The sequence below is a fragment of the Euleptes europaea genome, chromosome 1 (genome assembly GCF_029931775.1).
Source record: "Euleptes europaea isolate rEulEur1 chromosome 1, rEulEur1.hap1, whole genome shotgun sequence".
NCBI lineage: Eukaryota > Metazoa > Chordata > Lepidosauria > Squamata > Sphaerodactylidae > Euleptes > Euleptes europaea.
Window position 1 is genome coordinate 18,940,197 of NC_079312.1, and position 20,353 is coordinate 18,960,549.

At 44.5% G+C, this 20,353-nt stretch overlaps 1 pseudogene; it reads left to right on the forward strand.

The window, feature by feature from the left end:
- Positions 1-12,186: 12,186 nt before the first annotated feature.
- On the forward strand, positions 12,187-19,473 carry LOC130472952 (gastrula zinc finger protein XlCGF7.1-like; annotated as a pseudogene).
- The last annotated feature ends 880 nt before the right edge of the window (positions 19,474-20,353 follow it).

Sequence of the window (20,353 nt, forward strand, 5' to 3'; positions counted from 1 at the left end):
TAAGCACGTTAGTGCAAATCAGTATATTGTTAGTGCAAGCTATATGCAGTCTACTTACAGAGTAAGATATAGTCACCAAATCAAAGTCGTAAATACAAAGTCAGTCCAGTTACACAGTCCTTAGTTTAGTATTAGCAATCTGTCAAAAGGTCTGGCTGGCAATTGGTTTTCCGCGAAGAGAGAGAGAGAGCTCTATCAGCTCACCACATTTATATTATGCTCAGCCAATCAGCTGAGTCACTGTTGCAGCTGAGTTGCATCCCCTGGCTAGAACCGGTTTGAGTCACCTGTCCAAGCAAGGCTAGCCTCGTCATGCCCCGGCTAGCTATCAGATCTAGCCTCCTGTCAAACACCATTGTTGCTCACAACCTTTTTCATTCTTAACAAGGAGAACCAGCCCCATTTGAGCGTTGCCAGCCACGTGAGAGAGAAAGGCTCGCTTCGTCAGGGGAGGCTTAAGGTGTGGAAACTTCCGTGAGTCCCAGCTCAGTCCTTCAGAGCTTGCAATAACCATCATAACAACACCCTCCCTCCCTCCCTCTCTCTGCATTGCATATTGCATTGCATATTGCATTGCATATTCCATATTGCATATTCCATATTGCATATTCCATATTGCATATTGCATTGCATATTGCATTGCATATTGCATTGCATATTACATTGCATATTCCATATTGCATATTCCATATTGCATATTGCATTGCATATTGCATTGCATATTCCATATTGCATATTGCATTGCATATTCCATATTGCATATTGCATTGCATATTGCATTGCATATTGCATTGCATTGCATGTGGGAGGCGCGTCCCCACCAGGAGCAGCCAAGTCTCTTCCCGACCACCGCAGAGTTCCTCTCTCTGTAGACTCGGAACCTGCGCGGCTCTTGGGTATCTGGGGGCGGCGATGACCTGCAGGGGAGGAAGGGTTAAAGGGAGAGAGTGCGGGTTCCTAGAGAGGCCGCATGGAAGACTCCGGAGTCGCTTCCAGTTCCTCCCCTTCTAGGAATCCGGATATCTCTTTTTCCCAGCGCCTAGGAGCAGCTGCTGCTGCGTCCTTTACAGCGCTTGTGAGTTTGATGCATTGATTAGAGAGAAGGGGATGTCTGTAGGCCTGGGAAGTTTGCAAGGCGGTGGGGGGACCTCTAGACACAGACTGGACGAGCGGCGAGAGGGCTGCCCACTATGGCCAGACTTAGGGAGGGGGGGTGGTCTCCATGCTAGATTGTATTGAGTCAGCAAGGTAGACTTCCCCTGACTGTGGAAGATCCACTGATTTAGCAATTGGTAATAATCTCTTTTCCTTTCTGTAAATGTATTGAAATGTATTAGGACAGCAAGGGAATAGCTTGTTGCTGGGCAGGGTATCTCAGTGTGTCTGTAGTAATTGGGGCAGGTGTCACGGAGGGTTACAGCGAACCATAACAAGAACTGGGTGAAACTGTTACTTTACTGCCGCCTCTATGTCTGTAGGGCTTATCAGCTTTACCCTGAATGTTGATGGGTTGTCATAGCTTGAAGTTGGATAAACCCCGGGGGTTTACTAGGGGCAAGGGCGCGTATTGGTTAAAGCGGCTACAGAGCAGGAGGCGGAGGAAAGGATGCCCACTTTTCCCTGGGGAGGAATCCCTGAGAAATCGGCTTCAAAAGCGGCGCCGTGGAAGCGAGGCTGGTTGGTTCCCAGTTCGTTATTTGCACTTAACTGGTTCTTTCTTCTTGAATCCACTGCCGGGACCTGAGGAGGTGGGGACTGCCCGAGAAAGGGATCTTGAGGTCAGGTGGCTAATTCGGTGAGAACAGTGCAGAGACGCCATGAAAAAAATGACAGGTTCTGTTCGAGGGACTGTCAGGAAAAATGAAGCAACTTCTAGCAGCATAATTTCTTATACGTTAGTGCAGCTGAACTTCAGATGTAGTAGAAAAGGGCAAGAGTCCAGTAGCACCTTAAAGACTAACAAAAATATTTTCTGGTAGGATATGAGCTTTCGTGAGCCACAGCTCACTTCTTCAGATACTTCTTGAGAAAGCTCATACCCTGCCAGAAAATATTTTTGTTAGTCTCTAAGGTGCTACTGGACTCTTGCCCTTTTCTACTACTGCAGACAGACTAACGCAGCTACCCACTTTGAATTATCTTCAGATATAGTGTATGTTTCTTCTTGGCCTGTCTCGGAAAGGAAGTCATAGTATACCTGGGAAAAGGTACCAAGAAGGGCACCCCAAAGGCTCAAGGGGTCGTAGCATTTTTCCTAGGAAAAAAGGCTGTAGCACACAGGGCTGCCTCACTTAGAATACAGCAAGGAAAAGAAGAATGCGATGGACAGAGATACAGTAAAGTGTGCAGGATGTGGGGAAGGGCTAAACCTTCCTCTCTCTCTCTCTCCAATAATAATTGAGGTCCCTCATGCGATGCAGTTGATAAGCAGTAGATGAAACAGAAACATCCCTCTCTATGCTTGTGGGGTTCGTTCTCTGGGGAAGGGGTGGGGGCCAATAGCTTAGATAGTTTTAGGGGGGGGGGGCTAGACAGATTGATGGACAACAGGTTGTGGTGGCAAAAAGGAGCCTCTATGCTCTCTTGCCTAAGGAGGGTCACAGTTTGCTCACAAAAGACCTGGTTTCCTTTGCAGGACTGAGGAGCCCTGCCCAGTTCACCAGTCCTAGACTTAACAGAAAAAACTGTGGCAGAGCAAGGCATTCCATCAGCCTGGTTGGAAGCTGCCTTGATAACATGGAAGAGCAGGAATTTTCTGTCCCTAAATCAGGAGAAGGATCTCCTGCTCTCTGGGCTGTGAAGAGGGAGGCATTCTGGGTGAGATCTGCAGCCAAGATCCAGAACGATGAGGATACATTCAGCTCAGATGCAGGGTGCCAGCGCTTCAGGTGCTTTACCTACCTGGAGGCTGAAGGGCCCCGAGAGGTTTGCAGCCGACTCCACCATCTTTGCCGTCGGTGGCTGAAGCCGGAAAGGCATGGCAAGCAGCAGATGCTGGACCTGGTGATCCTGGAGCAGTTCCTGAGCATCCTGCCCCCAGAGATGCAGAGCTGGGTGAGAGAATGCAGGCCAGAGACCAGCTCCCAGGCGGTGGCCCTGGCAGAAGGGTTTCTCTTGAGCCAGGCGGAGGCCAAGCAGCAGGAAGGGAAGGTGAGCATGTGTTTCGTTTGGAAACTTCCAAAGCGTGTATACTAAAAATCCCCACTTTTTCAAATGCTCAATCTGACCCCCCCTTTCCAGCTTTAGGCGACACTCTTCTTTGTCTCATCTCTTTTCCCCATTCTGTGCTGTTCTAGGGGCCGTCAGAAGGGATTGCTGATATTCCAGAAGCTGAGAAGGATCCATCAGAGCTTGGGAGGGGGTCACCCTTCAGGGCGATTCCATTGGAGGGTAATGGAGTTGCCACCCCTCTGGGTAAGGACTAAGAGGTCCGGTTTCAGTTTGGTCTCTTTGAAGTAAGGCTGAGGTGCTTTCACACAGCAGTGATGGTTCATGTTATGGTTCTCGTCACAGAGGTGTTGGTAATTGGTGATCTAAATTTTGGGTTTTCTCACTTTCCTTGCCTCATACCCCTGTGGCACCCATTTCTGCACTTACCCAACCACCCACCTCAGTGCTACTTGGATGGCTTTTGAAAAATATACACACCTTACTGATCAGTATAGTGCAGGAATGGTGTAAGCATGGTTTGCTACCATTACTATGCTGGCCTTCCACCCAGTTAGTATCCTCAAGTGAATGCTAGGTGAAACCAAGTCTTTACCCACTGGCAGAAAATGACAGTAGAGGACAGATGGATCTCCTTGGGGAGGGAGTTCCACAGGTTTGGTGCCCTTTCTCAGGTTGGCACCCATCTAACCTCAGGTTATGGGCTCCTAAAGCATGGCCCCAAAAGATGACCTTTTTGTTCAGGTAGATTCATATGGGAACTAGTGATGTGTAACATATACAGTTCTCAAACTGTTTAGGAATTTGAATTACAGCACCTTTAATTGTCTCCAGAAGCAGATTAGACGGCAGTGTAGATTGACCAAGACTTTTAGTGATAACAGCCTGTACTACCCATTCCAGTGAGCATTATTGTAGAATCATAGAGTTGGAAGGGAACTCCAGGGTCACCCCCCCTGCACATTGCAGGAAGTTCACAACTTCCTCTCCCACAACAACTCCAGTGACCCCTATTCCATGCCCAGAAGATGGCAAAAAACAAAAACAAATAAAAATCTCCAGGATTCCTGGCCAATCTGGCTTGGAGGAAAATTGCTTCCTGACCCCAAAGTGGCAGTCAGCATTACCCTGGGCAAGTAAGAAAGGGTCACGAGAGCCAAGCACTGAAGCAACCCTTCCTGCCCTCCCTCTCAGGATCTGCCTAAGTTCAGAGTCAGCATTGCTGACAGCTAGCCATCTAGCCTCTGCTTAAAAACCTCCAAAGAAAGAGAGCTCATCACCTCCTGAGGAAGCCTGTTCCACTGAGGAATCGCTCTAACTGTCAGAAAGTTCTTCCTAATGTTTAGCCAAAAACTCTCTTGATTTAATTTCAACCTGTTAGTTCTAGTCCGACCTTCTGGGGCAATATGAAACACTGCTGCATTTTGTACTAATCAGAGTTTCCGGACACTCTTCAAGGGCAGCCCCTTCTAGAGTGCTTTGTGGTAACTTAATAGTTTTTGAGACAGAGTTACAATGTGAAAGGTGCAAGCTCAACATTCCCTGCTATAACTCGGCAATGGTAAGGGCTAGACACTTAATTTTTCAAGAAGTTGAAGCTGGGAATGAGTAGACTGGCAATGTTTTCTTCTGCTGTTACTGATAAAACAAGGAAATGGAATGAATAGAGGTCAACTTCATGTGGGTGCACCTGAAAGCAATTCTGCAACATAGAAACCATGACAGAGCAAATGTGGCAGAGACCGCAAGCATCTTTTGCTCTGTGTGTGTGTTAAACTCCTTCTGTTTAGTAAAATGAACGAGGAACTGATGGTCTCTTACAGTAAAAAAGAACAAGAGTCCATTAGCACATTAAAGGCAGGGTATGAGCTGTAGATTGACAATGAGGAAATTGAAATTGTTCAAGACTTTCTATTCCTTGGTTCCACCATCAACCAAAATGGAGACTGCAGCCAAGAAATCAGAAGGAGATTGAGACTGGGAAGGGCAGCCATGAAAGAGCTAGAAAAGATTTTGAAGTATAAGGATGTGTCACTGGCCACCAAGATTAGATTAATTCATGCCATCATATTCCCTATTACTATGTATGGGTGTGAAAGCTGGACATTGAAGAAAGCTGATAGGAAGAAAATAGATTTCTTTGAAATGGGGTGTTGGAGGAGAGAGTCACGGATATCGTGGACTGCCAAAAAAAACAAACCAGTGGGTTATAGATCCAATCAAGCCTGAACTGACCCTAGAAGCTAAACTGACTAAACTGAGGCTGTCGTATTTTGGTCACATTATGAGATGACAAGAGTCACTGGAAAAGACAGTCACGCTAGGAAAAGTTGAGGGCAGCAGAAAAAGAGGAAGCCCCAACAAAAGATGGATGAACTCAATAAAGGAAGCCACAGCCCTCAATTTGCAAGATCTGAGCAAGGCTGTCAAAGATAGGACATTTTGGAGGACTTTCATTCATAGGGTCGCCATGAGTCGGAAGCGACTTGATGGCACTTAACACACACACACTCACGCGAGCTTTGGTGAGCCACAGCTCACTTCTTCAGATACACCTAGGATGTGTGTTCATCTATCCTTAAGTAGAGAAGAGTAAATTAGACACACAATGGCAATGTAAATGTCAAAAGCATCCATCTCATTTAAAAAGGAAATCGCCCCTAGAGTCATCTTTCGACTCTGATTTTGTGAAATCAGATAATCAACTGTCTAGAGCTTTAGTTAATAGAGGGTACCCCCCTGAGGTTATACAGAAGGCCAGACTTAAATCATTACATTCTGATAGGGCATCTCTATTATGTAACAAAGAGACACAGATTTGGACAGTCCTTGCTAATTCCCTAGAATTTAACAACCTTATGGATCAGTTCAAGCGGATTATAAGAAAATACTGGCATTTGGTACAAACGATTCTGGGTTGCCAAATTCCTCAGACATTCGGCTTGTGCAGAACAGTCTCACTGACGCCGGTAATGGTAGCAAAAATGGATAAGGATGCCAGTGATAAATGTTGGAGATGTAAAGAATGCAGAGGTACTTTTTTCCATGTTTGGTGGTCCCGCAAGAAGTTGAAAAAGTTTTGGAGAGCTATAATAATACAATCTAATAAGCTGATAAAGGGGAGTGTAAAAAAAAATATCTCCAGAAGCGTGTTTACTAGTTTTATTTAAAGAGGGAATGGATGTGGAAGATAAAACAATCTGTCAATATTGTTTTGCAGCAGCAAGAATAATTATTACAAAAGATTGGAGAGAAAATTTAATAGAGTTTATACAGATGGCTAAGCTAACAAATGGACTACAGGGAAAGGATATGGAAGAATTTAGGAAGAAATGGAACTTGGCATTTGTGTATTTAGCTAAATATGCGAAGGTGGATTTTAGAACTGTTGTGAAAAGATTATAATATTTGAGTACTATAATAGGGGAAGTAATGTAAAATTTAGATTTGGGTAATACTCTAACAGAAGTCATGCACTGGGGTATATAAAGGAGGTTGGAGAGGGGTGATGGGTTTTTATGTTATATTTTGTTCTTTCACATTTATGAAATAAAAAACTTAAAAAGCAAAAAAAAAACAGGCTCACTGAGAGATAAGCTGGTTCATTCTGTTAGCACTTTTACATCTGAGTATACCCATCCTATGGGGCCTTACAAATGTGGAGGTTGCACAGTCTGCCCATTCTCCTTACTTGTTAAGGAGTTTGTTTATGAAAAGACAGGCTTCATATTTACCCTGATTTTTTTTTTTTTACTAACTGTTCCACCAAAAGGGTGATGTATGTCAACCGATGCCCTTGTGATCTGTTTTACATTGGAATGAACAGCAGAGCCATCCGTCCCAGGATTGTGGAGCACAGATATAGGATAAGATCAGGCATCCTGGAGGCTTCCCTTGTAAGGCATTTTTATGAGAAAAAGCACACTGATCGCGATTTGCAATTTTTTGTTATATGGCACATGAAGCAACAAGATTACAATTGCACAAATGTGGAACAAGTGCTGGCCCAGAAGGAAGAAAAATTTATTGTTCTGTTAAAAACTGTATTTCCTAATTGTTTGAACATGGAAGTGCATTGGATGTGCTTTTTGTAATTGTGTTATGATAACTTGTAGTGATATCGGGGTTTGTATTTTCAGTTGATTTGAATGCGGAAGTGTAATGGATATGCTTTTTGCAAACCTATATGAATCTTCTCCTTTAAGGGATTGTTCCTTTTGTAACAACTGGAACTGATTTGGCATGGTTAAATGATGCTTGGTAACACACCTCTAACCCTGACCTGGATGGCCCAGGCTAGCCTGATCTCGTCAGATCTCAGAAGCTAAGCAGGATCAGCCCTGGTTAGTATTTGGATGGGAGACCACCAAGGAATACCAGGGTTGCTGTGCAGAGGAAGGCACTGGCAAACCACCTCTGTTAGTCTCTTGCCATGAAACCCCCAAAAGGGGGTCGCCATAAGTTGGCTGCGACTTGACGGCACTTTACACACACACACACACAATACACCTCTATTTTGAATGTGATACCTTGTTGTATATGCTGGTAGCGAAGACCTATAGCAGGATGGTCTCCAATTTATGACGTATGTATTTTTTGTAAGGTAACGCTACTCATGTGAATTTCTATAGGGTAATGGTGTTCAGATGAATTGTGAAGATCATGTTTCCTTTATACTATTATTCTTTCCAGTGGTAATAATTGTTCCTCAGGCTGATGAAGTATATTTCATATGAAATGGTGTAATTCCAGAAATACCATTCCCGTCTTCATAAAATATTTTGGATTATGCGTACATGGTCAGTGTATGACCATGTGAGACCATTGAGAAAAACCTTTGTTCTTATAAGAGACTGGAATTTGGCTTTTCATTGCTCAGTCATCAGATGGACACTATTTACCTGCTGATTATTTCTGATTGTAATATTTATGTACATGTTTGGCATGACACTTTAATGAGTATGTGTTAATAAGGAATATATAGTATTTTGTTTCTTGTAGGTTATCCGGGCTGTGTGACCGTGGTCTTGGTATTTTCTTTCCTGACATTTCACCAGCAGCTGTGGCAGGCATCTTCAGAGGAGTAACACTGAAGGACAGTGTCTCTCAGTGTCAAAATGTGTTGGAAGAGTAATATATACTCCTCTGAAGATGCCTGCCACAGCTGCTGGCGAAACGTCAGGAAAGAAAAGTAAATGACATTAGCAGGCGTGATTGCATTCGGTGTGATATGCAGAGGGGTAGTGGGCATTGAGAAATTAGCATTGGCAATGAGAGAGGAATCCCAGGTCTCTATTCAATCCAGGAAGATGCATTGTTTAGAGCTTCATTATTGTAATTCAGCTGTCTTTCTTAAAACCCCGTTGTAAGTGAATTTGGTCACGTCATGAGACGACAAGAGTCACTGGAAAAGACAGTCATGCTAGGAAAAGTTGAGGGCAGCAGGAAAAGAGGAAGACCCAACAAGAGATGGATGGACTCAATAAAGGAAGCCACAGCCTTCAATTTGCAAGATCTGAGCAAGGCTGTCAAAGATAGGACATTTTGGAGGACTTTCATTCATAGGGTTGCCATGAGTCGGAAGCGACTTGACGACACATAACACACACAAGTGAATTTGTAAGCGGGGGAGGATCCTGCTGGGCTCCCAGGCTGCTGTGGCCCGGGAAAGCTGAGAGACAGAGAGGCCATTTATGCATGGGAGGTTTTGCCTTCTCTAGATGCACATTTTCCCCAACTGAATTCTCAAAACTTTGCATGGGGGCTTATTGCTGAGTTCTGAGAATCGGGATGGTGAAAATGTGCATCTAGAGAGCGGCAAATCCAAGGCAAAACCTCCTGTGCATAAATACAGAGCGGGGAGTAAACGAGGAAGAGAGCAAAGCTGGGGGAGGATCCTGCTTGGCTACCGGGCTGCTCTGGCCCGGGAAAGCCCAGAGAGATGGCGGGGGGACAAGGAAGAGAGCGGGGGATGATCCTGCTGGGCTACCGGGCTGCTCTGGCCCAGGAAAGCCCAGAGAGATAGAGGGGAGACGAGGAAGAGTGGGGGAGGATCCTGCTGGACTCCCGGGCTGTTGTGACCCGGGAAAGCCCGAAGACAGCGAGCGAACGAGGGAACCAGGCGCGAAAGGGAAGGCGGGGTGGGGAGGGTGGCCATGCTGGGTCACTCGTCTCTAGGTGAGGCGGGGTGGGGAAGGTGGCCACGCTGCTCGGCCCTTGCCACGTGCTCTTGAAAGGGGAGGCGGGGTGAAGAGGGTAGGTGTGCTGGGCCACTTGGGCCTCGCTGCAACCGCGAAAGGGGAGGCGGGGTGGCTCAGCCCTCGCCACGCACGCTTAAAGGGGGAGTGGGGAGGGGAGGCATGCTGGGCCACTAGGCCCTCGTTGCAGCCATGAAAGGGGTGGAGAGGGTGGCCACGCCGCTTGAAAGGGGAGGTGGGGTGGGGAGGCGGGCCGGTCCGCTTGGCCCTCGCTGCAGGTGCGAAAGGGGAGGCGGTGTGGAGAGGGTAGCCGCTCCACTCGGCCCTTGCCACCTGCGCTTGAAAGGGGCCGCTCAGCCCTCTCTGCGCGCGCTTGAAATGGGGAGGGGCACTGGGGCGCTCGGCTCTCACTGCAGCTGCGAAAGGTGAGACGGGGTGGGTGGGTGGTGCATGGAGCCACTTGGGCCAGAAAGGACAGGAGGGGACAGTGGGGGCTAGCTGCCTCGGCTCCCGGGCCGGAGAAGAGGCCTGCAGAGGCCGGATTCGGCCCGCGCACCGCATGTTTGACACCCCTGATTTAAACTGTTTGTTTTTATTTCTTTGGAATTGTTGTTAGAAAGGTTGTCGGGAAACAATTTTTTTGAAAGGCTGAGATCTTTAAAGACCTAAAGAATAAAAACACACCTTCAGAATGAAATAAACTGTGGAAGTGTCTTACAGGAGAGAGAGAGAGAGAGAGAGAGGTTTTCTTCTTGGGAGGGAATGTGTATGACCTTAATAAATGTGGAAGTGAAAGTGGAAGAAACTGAGAGGTCTCCTCTAGAGGAAAGGACCAACCCCTGAAATTCACCCAGGCAGTTATCAGCAACAGTATCTTCCAACCTCTCTTCTCTCCCTCCCAGGCAGTGGAAGGATCTTGCCTGCTTGTTCTGGGCCTCCCTGTCTTCATGGTGAAGCAGAAGCTTCGTTGGTGCACCCAGATGAGGTATGGAAGGGATTTTTAGGGAGACGGTGTTGGAACACCCCATTGTTCCTGTCTCTTGCACTATGCCCTGCAGCTGGAGGAATCTTTCCTTTTGCTTGAGTCCAACATGTCCTCCAGAAAAACTGTGAACACCCCCTCAAGATTTTTGAGATTTCCTAGAAGGGATCTTTGAACATCCTCACCTTCCCTTTCTAATTAGTCTTTCATTCAGTTTCTATGAGAAGAAACCGTTTCCTCATTTTTCCAGGATCCAGTAACATTCGAAGACGTGGCTGTGTATTTCTCAGAAGAGGAGTGGGCTTTGCTGGATTTGGACCAAAAGGCTCTGCACAGGGAAGTCATGGCAGAGAACTGCAGGAATCTGGCCTCTCTGGGTATGGCTCCCATTTTGCTTTTAACTCTTGACAGTGTGGAAAGCTGAAATCCCTGCTATTGTTGATGCACTGGAGGGATTTCATTGAGGACAGACACAACACATCCATGTTCCTTAGACATTTTTTGTTCGGCTGTAAAGTTTATGTATAGCTTTTCATACTGGAGCGACAAAGGCAGCGTAGCTAAAACTCAATTGATAAGACTGAGGCACTCATAAACACCACTACAAACGCTGAAGTGTGGCTTCCCTGTGCTTCCCCACCCTCCGGTGAGACTCTGTCTCTTCTTGGTGAGCAGGATTGTGGGGTTTTTTTCACAGAGACAAAGCACCTTTATCTGGGAGCCATTGACTGAAGCTGCAAAAGGAAATATCAACTGATCCCTTAAAATGTTTTGTTGCAGGTAGCAGACTATCCAAAAGAAGAGTCCCAAGAACATCAGACTTCTCAGCTCTTAGCCAGATGGGGTTTCAGGGCTGAGGAGGAGGGAACTGTGGTTTTGCAAAGCCTTTTTTGTGAAAAGTCATATCAGCATATTGATCTGCCAGTGATGCTCCTAAGACCCCATTTTCTACAGTGATCTTCTCAAGCAGGAAGGGCCTTTTCCTGCCCCACTACTTGAATCCTTAAGACATGGGCATTCTTATGGCCCTGAAGTATAGCCATACCGTAATGAAATACAGCCATACTATTAATTGCTTGTTGAGAGACTCTGTCTGAAAGAAGGGATAATGGTTGGCTTTCTGTTGTGAGGCCAAAAGGATTTGTTCAGTAATGGAAAAGTGAATTTCTGCCTCATTTGGTTTTTCTCTTTATTCCAACAGAGGAGGAGAGACAGAAGAGAGGAAAACGACTCAGAAGAAAAACGAAAGCTAGAATGCAAAGGAGAAAGAAATCCATACCTTCTGAAGTTTCCCATTTGTCTGGAATTCCAAATGCAAAAGGAAGTCACAAAGGGGGCAAAGGGAAAAATTTCCTTGAATATACAAAATTCTCAGTTGGTAAATCAAGCATTGGTGCCCATCAAAAAAAAAGAAAGGAGGAGAAAGTGCTGAAATTGTCAAAGCATAGGAAGACCTGTAGTATTAGCAACAACCTTGTTTTACCCGGAAGACTGGGCACAGATGAAAAGCCACACAAATGCGCAGAGTGTGGAAAGATCTTCAGAACGAATTCTATCCTTGCTTCCCATCAAAGAATACACACTGGGGAGAAACCATATCAATGCTCAACGCATGGAAAGTGCTCGAATCAAAGTTCCCACCTTTATTCCCATCAGAGAATCCATACTGGGGAGAAACTGCATCAATGCTTAGAATGTGGGAAGAGCTTCAGAGACAGATCAGCCCTTGCTTCCCATAAAAGAGTCCACACTGGTGAGAAACCATATCAGTGCTTAGTGTGTGGAAAGTGCTTCAGTCAAAGTCACCACCTTTCTTCCCATCAAAGAATCCACACTGGTGAGAAGCCATATCAATGCTTAGAGTGTGGGAAAAGCTTCAGTGACAAATCAGGCCTTGCTTCCCATAAAAGAATCCACACTGGGGAGAAACCGCATCAGTGCTTAGAATGTGGGAAGAGCTTCAGTGACAGATCAAGACTTGCTTCCCATAAAAGAATCCACACTGGGGAGAAACCATATCAATGCTTAGAGTGTGGAAAGTGCTTCAGTCACAGTCACCACCTTTCTTCCCATGAAAGAATCCACACTGGGGAGAAACCATATCAATGCTCAGAGTGTGGAAAAACCTTTAGTAACAGTTCGGCCTTTGCTTCCCATCAAAGAATCCACACAGGGGAGAAACCATATCAATGCTCAGTGTGTGGAAAAACCTTTGGTAGCAGATCAAACCTTGCTGTCCATAAAATAATCCACACTGGGGAGAAACCATATCAATGCTTAGAGTGTGGGAAGAGCTTCAGTAACAGATCAGGCCTTGCTTCCCATAAAAAAATCCACACTGGGGAGAAACCATATCAATGCTCAGAGTGTGGAAAGTGCTTCAGTCGAAGTCACCGCCTTTATTCCCATCAAAGAATCCACACAGGGGAGAAACCATATCAATGCTCAGAGTGTGGAAAAACCTTCGGTGACAGATCAAACCTTGCTGTCCATAAACGAAAGCACACAGGGGAGAAACCGTATCAATGCTCAGAGTGTGGAAAATGCTTCAGTCAAAGTTGCCAGCTTCCTTCCCATAAAAGAATCCACACTGGGGAGAAACCATATCAATGCTCAGAGTGTGGAAAAAGCTTCAGGAACAGATCAGGCCTTGCTTCCCATAAAAAATCCACACTGGGTAGAAACTGTATCAATGCTCAGATTGTGGAAAAACCTTCAGTGAAAGATCAAGCCTTGCTTCCCATCAAAGAATCCACACTGGTGAGAAACCATATCAATGCTTAGAGTGTGGGAAGAGCTTCAGTGACCTATCAGGCCTTGCTTCCCATAAAAGAATCCACACTGGGGAGAAACCGTATCAATGCTTAGAGCGTGGAAAGTGCTTTTATCAAAGTTCTCACCTTTCTTCCAGCCAGAGACTCCACACAGGGGAGAAGCCATATCAGTGCTCAGAGTGTGGAAAATGCTTCAATCAAGGTTCCCAGCTTCCCATAAAAGAATCCACGAAGGCGGACTTCCGGTAGAGAGCTGGTCTCAGCGCCATGTTCCTCGGGGTCCTCCCGAGGGAATCCAAGAAACGCTTTTAAATTGGGGTGCTTCAAACACTCCAACCCAGTTCTAAACAGTGGACTGGGGAGCAGGAAAACTCCTGCAGCCTGAGAAGAGCGGTGTGACTCCCATACCCTCTGAGGGAGCTTATTTAAGTCCCCTGGAGGTTTGGACACTGTCCCGTGGGCATCGAGGGGAGAAAGCATCGTTGCGAGCACTTCTTTGGCATCAGGCTCTGATCTCCTCTACCTATTACTAACTAATGAACTATATTAATGGGAAGAATACCTCACCCTCCAAAATCTAAGTGACAAGAACCCTTTGATCTTAACTTGAAATAGAAGCTTTGAAAGATTGATAAAGCCGCCTTAGAAATCTGCGTCTCCCTGTCCATCTTATAAGCAACTTTTTAATCAAAAAAACCCCCATCGGATAAACTGGCAGGGACTCTATCAATTTGATCCGTGGGTAGACTAAACAAACGGGACTTTTGAAAGACATTACATCTACCAATTAGATGCAGCGACGTTGGAGGGGGAAGGAGAAATAGATTCCTCCCGCCCCCTGGCTACGACAATTCTCCAGCTCAAGCAGGTCCCCCAGCCACGTTTTTACTGGAGAGATCTGACTTGGGTACCGGAAGATCTCTAGGAAACAAACTTACTGCTCTTCGTGGCAACCAATCACGCAACATCAGGAACGGTGAGACAGGAAGAGATGGATACATCGTAGGACCAGAAGTGTGTCTCCCTAGTGCAGCAGTTAAATAGTTCCTCAGGACCATAGAGAGGAGATGATGGAAGGTCCGTGACCCTACAATTTCCAGTGAATTTCCTGTTTCTGGTTTCATCGCCGACCTAGAGCGTCCAATATACTTGATGGTACTCTAAACTTAAAAACCCTGTTTTTATGCTGATTTAAGGTATTTAAACCTGCTTTCTTTGGCAAATGTGTAAAACAGATTGATCTGAACTACCCACATTACAAGATTAAAGTTTTTAGCACCTTTCAAAATAGTCCAAAAACGCGGTCTTTGTAGTAAATGTCTGCACCCCGCCAAAGATCTGGATCTATGCACAGTGTCTCCCCTGCATTATCGAAATCCAAAGAACCCTCATAAAATACAACCATGGATAAGAAAATCCAAGATATGTTTGCCAAACAAAATGAAGCAAATGCAAAGCAATTTGACCAGATGTCTAAACAACAAGAGCACTTTTCAAAGCAGATGGACCAATTGACTACTATGTTGAACACTTTCACTCAATCTGTTAATCAAAAATTAGATACAGTAACAGAAGAGATTAAAGATGCGAAGACTCAGATTACTACTATCAAAGCTGATATGAAGACAATGGATACGTCAGTGAAAAAGGTGATAGAAGAACAGAAGGATGTAAAGAAGAAGGTGGAAAGCCATGAGAGACAGATTCAATACACTCCCAGGAGGATACAGTAAAGGACCAACTTGCCATGATGGATTTGAGAGTCAGAGAGACCAATCTTCACCTACGTAACCTGCCTGAAGAACTTGGTGATACTAGAGAGACTATTATAAAGACACTGGCTGAACTAACCCAAATAGATAAACAAGGCTTGGACCATGCAATAAATAGGATCTACAGGATTCCTCTACCAGCAAGACTAAGGAAATCTAAGCCAAGAGACATCATGATTACCTTTTATGACATTAGAATGAAGGACACCATCATGCAGCTTCACTATGATACTCCAATGTCGGTAGGAGAAACCCGCCTAATAATTCTTAAAGATATTCCCCGACATCTAATGTCAAAGAGAAACATCTACAAAGATTTCACTGCGACGCTAAGGAAGAATGGAATAAAATATCGATGAATATTACCACAAGGACTTACTTTTATATATAAAGGGGTTAGAACTACCATCACCTCTCTAGCAGATGTTGGAAAATTTCTGAGAAGGTACAGAAAAGAACTAGTGGATCTTTCTCCTGAGGAGCAGGAACAAGGACAACAAGAAGAAGATGATCTATCTTTACAGGAAGCAGCTGGAGGACTTACATTATAAGACTATTTACTTAAAAAACAATCACCATGGCTAAAGTAATTTCATGGAATGTAAAAGAACTTAATGAAAAAATTAAAAGAGAAAGGATCTTCAAACTTTTGTAAAAAAAATACATTAATTTGCTTACAAGAAACTCACATCTCGAAAAAAATATCTGGAAAGAAAAATGTTGGGGCAAGTGTTCATTTCAACGTCTAAAACTAAAGGAGTGGCTTTATATGCACAACCTAATTTGAATCCTGAACTTGTTTACAAAGATGAGGAAGGCAGAATTGTGATAATTAGAGTAAAAATATTGGGTCAAAAACATTGGTAGTCGGGATCTATGCACCAAATGAAGGAAAAGCTACGTTTTATAAACAATTGCATGATTACTTCAGTAGCTGAGGAACAGATCCTCTTGATGGGAGATTTTAATGGAGTTACTTTTCCAGCCTTGGATAAAAGAACTAAAGCCAAAGATGATAAAGAAGGAAGCCTTCCAAAAACCTTCTTTCAAATGATGGTGGAATTGGAAATGATGGAGACATTTGGAGAACAATGAATACAACAGCTAAGGAATTTACCTTTTATTCAGCAAGACACGACTCACACTCCAGAATTGACATGATTTGGGCAAGTAAATCAATTTTTACACAGTTGCGTAAAGTACATATAGTACCAAGAACTTTTTCCGATCACAATCCGGTCTCTTTTGAATGAAACAATAGACAAGCATTTAGATGGAAATTAAACGATAGACTTTTGAAAAATGAGAAAATCCAAACAGTTATCTACCTTAATTAAGGACTTTTTTGAAATAAACATGAATGGAGAAACCACCTTAAATATAATTTGGGATGCCTTTAAAGCAGTGATTAGGGGCTTTATGATCCAGAAAAACACGGCACGGAAGAAACAACCATTACAGTTGACTAACAATATAGTTTGGGATTTACAAAAATTGGAACAAGATCTTACTTTGGAATCACAAGAGAGCCAGAGAACTACTATTTTATGGAAAATAAATGCTCTTAAGCATCAGTTAAATATGGTGGTTTCAGAAGAGATTAATAGAAACTTGAAATATGCAAAGCAAAGATATTTTGAACATGAAAATCAACCAGGTAAATTTTTGGCAAGTCAACATAGAGACTCTTTTGAAAAAAGAATTATAGCCAAAATACAAACTTCAAAAGGACCAGTCTATACTACAACAGATATACAGAAAGAATTTGTATATTTTTATACTAAGTTATATCAAAAGGATGATATATCAAATAAGAAGATGGAAAAAAATTTACATTCTAAAAATATTAAAAAATTATCATTAGCCCAACAAGAATCTATAGATGTGCCAATATCTCCAGAAGAGCTAGAGGAAGCTTTTGTCAAACAAAAAACAGATAAAACCCCGGGTCCAGATGGAATAACAGCTCTGTTTTATCAAACATTCAAATCGCAACTTATGAATCCATTTTTGATGATTTGTAATACAATATTGGATACAGGTTTATCTCCTGAAACATGGACACATGCTTTTATTTCACTGATTCATAAGACTGGAAGAGACCCTGAAAAAGTAACTAATTATAGGCCTATTTTGTTGCTGAATGTGGATTACAAAATATATGCCTCTGTCTTATCATCTAGAATTAAAAAACTAATTAAAGACTTAATCCATGAAGACCAAGCGGGCTTTGTTCCGGGAAGACAAATTAAGGACAATCTTAGGGTACTTTTAGATGCCCTCGAGTATTATGAACATAATATTCAACATAAAGCAGCTTTTGTTTTTCTTGATGCTGAGAAAGCTTTTGATATGGTTTCTTGAGACTTCATGAAAAAAATCTTGGAGAAAATGAATTTTGGTGAAAAATTTAGAAGAGGCATAAATGCAATATACACGAAGCAACAAGCGAAAATATTGGTTAATGAATCAATGTCAGAAGATTGCAGCATACAAAAAGGGACAAGACAAGGATGTCCACTTTCTCCTTTACTTTTTATTTTGGTCTTGGAAACCCTGTGTTGTAAAATCCGTGAATCTGGGGACATTCATGGTTTAAAAATAAACATGAATTTAAATTGAGAGCATTTGCAGATGACCTTTTGCTGATCCTGGATGACCCCAACCAATCTGCAAACAAACTGAAGGAAATATTGGATTTGTATGGCGGCGTTTCAGGATTTAATATCAACCAAGAGAAAACGCAAACAATATTTAAAAATCTTTCTGGAGCAGAGCAACAAGATTTTATAGATAAGACAGGTTGGGAGAAAACGAGTAAAGTGAAATACTTGGGAATTTGGATTTCTACCAAGAATACAGATTTTATCACTAACAATTATATTAAATTATGGGAAGAAATAAAGAAAGATACGTTGACGTGGACAAATAAAAAACTCTCTTTGCTTGGTCATATTTCGACAATACAAATGAATATATTACCGAGACTATTATTCTTGTTTGGAAGAAAGACTTATTGAATTTCATCTGGCAAGGGAAAAAAACCAAGAATTGCTTATAAATACTTGGTGGATTCAAAAGATAGGGGTGGTTTTGCACTTCCTAACTTTAAATTATATGCTGAAGCGGCTGCTTTAGTATGGCTGAAAGAGTGGATAGAACTGACTAACACGCGTTTGCTGGACTTGGAGGGGTTTGATAAGTGGTTGGCATGGATATTTGTGGTACGATAAAATTATTTATCATTTCAGCAACATAGGGTTAAATCATCTTTATATAGAACAGTGATGGCGAACCTTTTAGAGACCGAGTGCTCAAACCGCAACCCAAAACCCACTTATTTATCGCTGAGTGCCAATGCAGCAATTTAACCTGAATACTGAGGTTTTAGTTTAGAAAAAACAACTCCTACGTTAACATCTTTTGCCTTAAAGGAAAAACACAATAACAGAGCTTTCAATGATACAAACAACTTTTTATTGAAAGGTAAAAGTTTGCATTTGGCATGCTTTTGAACAATTAATGTGATTTTTGTTGTTGTGTGGATGCTGATAATTTGTCTACCCTTGGCTCATACTTTGTAAGTTTGAGAGCAACACATGTAGCACTCAGGTCATCTGTTAGTCTGAAGCTGCCTTATACTGAATCAGACCCTTGAAAGGTGGCAAGGGGCAGGAGTTCCATTTCTTCTTCTGAGACAGTCTTAGAAAGAGTGAGGGACGGATTTGACACCAGAAAGTTACCAGGTATGGAGGCCAGCTTGATGCCTGCTTGCAGCCAGCTGTCTTGTAAACACACACACACACACACACACACACACCATGCATTCTTTTGGGAGAAATGGATTTTCAATGTTAATTGATGACAATGTTCTGCTAAGGCCATATCTAGAGCCAAGACAAATTGCGCACACAAGCATTCTGAGCAACACCGAGCTTGGTCTGCAAGCAGTTTTATGAGGGGAAGCTTTGAAGAAGCCCCCCCCTTCATTATGCCTTTAAAGTGGAGTGCCAGCAAGTCCCATACCCCTTCACTTGCCCTGAGTTGGCACCTTGCTCATATAGCCACCAGTTACCCTCTTCCTCTCCTTGTCTGGAGATTTTTCCCAGAGGGCAGGGCCCTCGTCCTTGCCCTCTCCGCGCTCTCCCACCCGCCCTGAGCTTTTCCTGCTTGGGGCGAGCCTTCCCTCCGTCAGGCGTTCCTTCCCCATGCCTGTTCTCTTCCCCAGTCCCCCGCCTATTTCCCTGCGGCGGTAGTGCCAGGCTCCTTGTTGCCCCGGTAGTTGCCCTGGGGCCCTTCCCCTCTGCCATGCTCCCTCTCCCCCCAGCCAGCTGATAGGCGGGCTCGCCGGCGTTCCTCGGGGTCCCCGGCTTTCTGGCCATCTCGGGGACCTCGGGTCGCTGCGGCCGCTGCTGCACCTGGCTTACAGGGCGTGGTCCATCCAGGCCATTTTCCCCGCTCGTCAGCTGATGTGTGGGCTTGTCCGCAGCTGTGGGGGCCCCCGGCTCATCCGCCTGTGCACGGGATGGCGACTCCAGCAGGCGACCGCTTGCCACCTCTCCGGACGTCTTCCCCGGTGAGTGGGGGTTTGCGGGCTTCCCCCCCTCCCTCGGGGTCCGCCATTGGGGCCTAGGGAGGGCTGGACATCCCGGGAGCCTGGACAAGTGGGCAACCCGGGACACAGAGCAAGGAGAAATGTGTCCGTGTCGATCCCTGAGCCACGGCCCCACCCAAGAAAGTTTCCCCGGCTCTCGGGGAAAGAAGGAGGCAAACTTACTGGGCTGGCTCAGCCCGCTCCCCCCTTCTCCTCCTCCTCCTCTCCCTTTGCGCGCCTTGGTGCCGGAGCCGCTGGCACGGAGTCGCCTCCCACGCCCCTGGATTTTCAATGGAGCAGCGCCGAGATGCCGCTGCCGGGCAAGGGAGGGCCTCCGGGGGCAGCAGGCAGGCAGGCAGCTCCTGCCTCGGACAGAAAAACCACTGGGAACCGCGAGGCATGCTGGGAACCGGAAACCGCTAGGCTACAGCCTCCCCCATCCGGGGCGGGGCAGAGCCGGAAAGACCAGCGGCTGGGAGGAACCGTGCGTGCTGGCAGAGAGGGCAACACATGGCGGAAGTGGCACACATGCCATAGGTTCGCCAACACGGATATAGAATATGGACCAGATATAAACACCTATTGGAATTGAAGACTCCATTATGGATTTCATTGCAGGAAATGTTAACATTACGCCCATTAAGACCAGCCCAATTTATCACTTATCAAGATCTTTTAAAATGGGAAGGTACAAAATGCTCACTAAAAGAATATGATGAAGTTAAGGATCTCCTAACCTGGTTTCAGTACCATCAAATAAACTGTTTTTCTTCAAGACTTGAAAACAGGATTTTCCAAAAGTAAATCAACTTTTCAAAAACTTATATTGGATACAAATGATCACTTAATATCCAAGATGTACAAAC